Consider the following 6,000-nt stretch of genomic DNA (forward strand, 5'->3'; position numbering starts at 1 on the left):
AATATTACAATTTTAAATAATGTATAAGCATTAATGAATCTTTACATTTGCTCTCTTTTCAAACCTGTGCTCGTGTAATCTGATTTACAGACCTGTGCTCATGTAATCTGATTTACAGACCTGCGCTCATGTAATCTGATTTACAGACCTGCGCTCATGTAATCTGATTTACAGACCTGTGCTCATGTAATCTGATTTACAGACCTGTGCTCATGTAATCTGATTTACAGACCTGTGCTCATGTAATCTGATTTACAGACCTGCGCTCATGTAATCTGATTTACAGACCTGCGCTCATGTAATCTGATTTACAGACCTGCGCTCATGTAATCTGATTTACAGACCTGCGCTCATGTAATCTGATTTACAGACCTGCGCTCATGTAATCTGACTGTAAATGGAAATGGAAAAGTTATCCCTGATGATAAGGAAATAAATTGACTGACTGCTTAACAAGCTATTATGTCTTAGTAGTAATACCCTCCTTTGAGTCACAAATGGCACCCTATGCCCTATGTAGTGCACTACTTTTGACCAGTCTCCTTAGGGTGCAATTTGGGACATACTGAGAATAGCATCCTAGGTGGCTACTACCTTCCACCGTTGTTTAACATATTAAGGCCGCACACAATAAATGTGTCCCAAATCGCACCCGATAGCTTATCTAGTGCACTTCCCTATTGGAGTTCGGCCGTCCGGATCTCGTAAACATAAATAAATAAATAAATATATATATATATATATATACTGGTTATCTATATCTGAAGTGTGTGTATATATGGTTATATATATATATATATATATATATATATATATATATATATATATATATATATATATATATATATATACACACACACTTCTGAAGGAGTGAAGTGAAAGGAGAGGGTAGCGTTCAGGATGGGAGGATCAGGTTACTGCCCTATAGGGTCCTGGTCTGAAGTTGTGCCCTATAAAGGGATTAGGGTGCCATGTGGGATATAGATAACCAGTTCACTAACTAACCCTCTGCTGTAAAATACAAAACAAAAAAAAAGTGTTTTATTTTTTATTATATAGTATGTTTACCTCCTGACATGTAGGTCTGCTCTCACCTAGTGCCCAGAAATATATCTTCTAATATGCCCTATAGTCCACAGTAGAGCATATGATCTGTTCTGATTGCTTGTCTGAGATGCTATCGCCTGTTGTCCACCCTCTACCTTTTTCTGAGATGGTATCTCCTGTTGTCCCCCTCTACCTTTTTCTGAGATGGTATCGCCTGTTATCTCCTTACTTCAGCAGGGGAGAAGTTTATTCAATCAGTCAGTACCAATTCTCTCCCCACCCCTTCCCCTTGGCTAACACCTTGCAGATCTACCAACATTGAATGTATAGGGCCAAATGAAAATGCTAGGGAGTGAATTGGAACTAGCCCTCAACTTACTGTCCCTGTTCAGGAAGATCCTCAATTTACTGTCCCTGTTCGGGAGGATCCTCAATTTACTGTCCCTGTTCGGGAGGATCCTCAATTTACTGTCCCTGTTCGGGAGGATCCTCAATTTACTGTCCCTGTTCGGGAGGATCCTCAATTTACTGTCCCTGTTCGGGAGGATCCTCAATTTACTGTCCCTGTTCGGGAGGATCCTCAATTTACTGTCCCTGTTCGGGAGGATCCTCAATTTACTGTCCCTGTTCGGGAGGATCCTCAATTTACTGTCCCTGTTCGGGAGGATCCTCAATTTACTGTCCCTGTTCGGGAGGATCCTCAATTTACTGTCCCTGTTCGGGAGGATCCTCAATTTACTGTCCCTGTTCGGGAGGATCCTCAATTTACTGTCCCTGTTCGGGAGGATCCTCAATTTACTGTCCCTGTTCGGGAGGACCCTCAATTTACTGTCCCTGTTCGGGAGGACCCTCAATTTACTGTCCCTGTTCGGGAGGACCCTCAATTTACTGTCCCTGTTCGGGAGGACCCTCAATTTACTGTCCCTGTTCGGGAGGACCCTCAATTTACTGTCCCTGTTCGGGAGGACCCTCAATTTACTGTCCCTGTTCGGGAGGACCCTCAATTTACTGTCCCTGTTCGGGAGGACCCTCAATTTACTGTCCCTGTTCGGGAGGACCCTCAATTTACTGTCCCTGTTCGGGAGGACCCTCAATTTACTGTCCCTGTTCGGGAGGACCCTCAATTTACTGTCCCTGTTCGGGAGGACCCTCAATTTACTGTCCCTGTTTGGGAGGACCCTCAAATTGCTGTCCCTGTTCGGGAGGATTGATTTTTTTTTTTCCTCTAATGTTTAATTATTGTTTTTTTTCTTTTTGTGTTCTGTTGCGTAGAGAGAATGAACGTTACTTCACAGATTCACATTAAACCTCCATTAATAAATATATTGAAGTACATCTCCCCAGGAGTTATTTAATCTCAGGTTAAACTGATTTAAAGCATCTCTAAGACAATATGTAGGTAGGAATCATGTTACCAAAAAAAAAACAGTAAAATTGATTTGAAAATCAAAAAGTTTTGTCTGTTTTCTTAAAGCGTATATCATGCTTGTTCATTGTCAACTTTATCAAATGTTTTCTCTAAATTAGAGTAATTCAACAATACTGAAGCCAGGATTCAAGCCCATCGGGCTGTCAGCTATTCGCCTTTTAAAGGCGATGTTTCAGCGTCGGGCACGAGACCGCATTCACGGTAAACATGGCATATGTCAGCCGTGGTATATCAGACTGTATACTACTGTATGATATTTTATTTTTACTGCTCTAACTACATTGGTAACCAGTTTATTTTTATATATATATATATATATATATATATATAGTATTTACAATTAAGCTATAAGGCGTGGGTTGGTCCAAATACCACGGCTAAGCGCTGTGTCCAGGCACTCGGCGTTGTGTCGTGCTTAAGAACAGCCCTTAGCTGTGATATATTGGCCATATACCACACCAGAGTGGACTGTTATTGCTTAATTGTAAATACTAGGTGAGCTATATGTTGCCAGCTGAGAGAGTCTGGGGATGGAAGTTGGTCAATGGACAGGAGTCGATGTCATGACACAAAGTTCCCGGGACAGGATCACTTTTTGTGTGTTTTTAAAAAATGTATTTAACCTTTATTTAACCAGGTAGGCTAGTTGAGAACACCTTTATTTAACCAGGTAGGCTAGTTGAGAACACCTTTATTTAACCAGGTAGACTAGTTGAGAACACCTTTATTTAACCAGGTAGGCTAGTTGAGAACACCTTTATTTAACCAGGTAGGCTAGTTGAGAACAAGTTCTCATTTACAACTGAGACCTGGCCAAGATAAAGCAAAGCAGTTCGACACATACAACACAGTTACACATGGGATAAACAAACACAATCAATAATACTGTAGAAAAATCTATATACAGGGAGTGCAAATGAGATAGGATAAGGCAATAAATAGGCCATGGTGGCAAAGTAATTACAATATAGCAATTAAACACTGCAATGGTAGATGTACAGAAGATGAATGTGCAAGTAGAGATTCTGGGGTCAAGATAAATAAATAAATAAATACAGTATGGGGATGAGGTAGATTGGATGGGCTAATTACAGATGAGCTATGTATGAACAGGTGCAGTGATCTGTGAGCTGATCTGACAGCTGGTGCTTAAAGCTAGTGAGGGAGGGAGGTAAGAGTCTCCAGCTTCAGAGATTTTTGCAGTTCGTTCCAGTCATGGGCAGCAGAGAACTGGAAGGAAAGGCGACCAAAGGAGGAATTGGCTTTGGGGATGACCAATGAGATATACCTGCTGGAGCGTGTGCTACGGGTGGGTGCTGCTATGGTGACCAGTGAGCTGAGATAAGGGTGGACTTTACCTAGCAGAGACTTGTAGATGACCTGGAACCAGTGGGTTTGGCGACGAGTATGAAGCGAGGGCCAGCCAACGAGAGCATAGAGGTCGCAGTAGTGCTTAGTGTATGGGGCTTTGGTGACAACAGATGGCACTGTGACAGACTACATCCAATTTGTTGAGTAGAGTGTTGGAGGCTATTTTATAGATGACATCACTGAAGTCGAGGATCGGTAGGATGGTCAGTTTTACAAGGGTATGTTTGGCAGCATGAGTGAAGGTGTGTGTAGTAGATTAGATCAGAAAATAGGAAGGTACATTTTCTAATGTTGGTTTATATTTGTGAAACATTCAGATTGATGATACAGTTTGTTTTACTTATTTTACCTTTAGTTAACGAGGCAAGTCAGTTAAGAACAAATTCTTATTTTCAATGACGGCCTAGGAACAGTGGGTTAACTGCCTGTTCAGGAGCAGAACGACAAATTTGTACCTTGTCAGCTCGGGGATTTGAACTTGCAACCTTCCGGTTACTAGTCCAACGCTCTAACCACTAGGTGATGAAGGCCTGGAAAGTTGGCTACAAATAAGGAAGCCTAGCTAGCATGTATCCCAACTTGTTCTGAAATAATGAAGTGAAACTGAACTATACTGAGAGAAAAACAATATAAACGTAAGTTTTACTGAGTTACAGTTCATCAGTCGATGAAACTGTAAATCAGTCGATTTTAAATTATTAGGCCCGAAACTATGTATTTCACATGACTAGGCAGGGGTGCGGGCATAGGCCCACCCACTGGGAAGCCAGGACCAGACCATCAGAATTTGTTTCCCCCCCACAAAATAGCTCTATTACGGACAGAAATACTCCTCAGTTTCAACAACTGTCCAGGTGGCTGGTGTGGTTATACATGGTTTTGAGGCTGGTTGGATTTACCGCCAATTTCTCTAAATTGACGTTGGAGGCGCCTTTATGGTAGAGAAATTAACATTACATTCTCTGGCAACCGCTCTGGTGAACATTCCTGCATGCCAATTGCACGCTTCCTCAAAACTTGAGACATCTGTAGCATTGTGTTGTGTGACAAAACTGCACATTTTAGAATGGCCTTTAATTGCCCCCAGCACAATCAGCTTCTTGATATGCCACAACTGTCAAGTGGATGGATTATCTTTATCAATTATCAATTTGCGCACAAAATTTGAGAGAAATAAGGGTTTTTGTGGGTTTGGAACATTTCCTGGGATCTTTTATTTCAGCTCATGAAACATGGAACCAACACTTTACATGTTACCATTATGTTCTTGTTCGGTATAATTGGGTCCAGGCTAGAGGAAGCTTGTTTTGGCCCGGGTTACTGTAGCTAGGAGGGATCTGATGGTCAGATCTGGGAAACTGGATCACGTTGTGTGGAACAACAGAACGTTGGTTGAATTAAATCCAAAAACATATTTTCACCATGGGAGACCAGCTTTCTCCCTCCTAGTGTTTTTAATCCTTCTGTTTGGCCAACCTTTACCCCTTTTATTGTTTACAAAGGGTATGTCAATCAGACTAACAGAATCGGCAGGATTACATTGTAATTTTACACAGCTGCAAAAAATAGGAAAGTCCATGCTATGTTGACGCAGGTGTTATATACGTTAACAGTCTGTCATGACAGACCAAGACAGCTTCATTCTTTAACAGTCTGTCATGACAGACCAAGAGAGCTTCATTCTTTAACAGTCTGTCATGACAGACCAAGAGAGCTTCATTCTTTAAGTCTGTCATGACAGACCAAGACCAAAAGATGGGGAGTTAAAATTAATCTAGTAGGTGCCAGAACAGTATTCTATGAAGCAAGCCTGATCTAGTCAGGCTTTTTCTAAAGTTAGCCAGCTTCAGTTAGCTTAACATTCCATCTGTATGGTGGATATTGCTCTTCCGCCTGCCGCTAACGCTAGCAGGCTTGTAACTGCAAGTGCATATCGAACGCGGCTAGTCGAATGCCAAACTTTATTGAGACAATATGCTGAAACATCAATACATGGGCGAGTCAATCCTACAATGTTTCAACATGAAAGAAAAGTATGCTGTATGCAGATGACACAGTTATTTATTCTAGCACGTCTAATATTGACAAGGCTTTTCAGGACCTACTGTTGGCCTTATTCAAAGGCAGCTTTTCCAATTGAAACTTGTTCTTCA

The sequence above is a fragment of the Oncorhynchus clarkii genome, chromosome 16 (genome assembly GCF_045791955.1).
Source record: "Oncorhynchus clarkii lewisi isolate Uvic-CL-2024 chromosome 16, UVic_Ocla_1.0, whole genome shotgun sequence".
Classification (NCBI taxonomy): domain Eukaryota; kingdom Metazoa; phylum Chordata; class Actinopteri; order Salmoniformes; family Salmonidae; genus Oncorhynchus; species Oncorhynchus clarkii.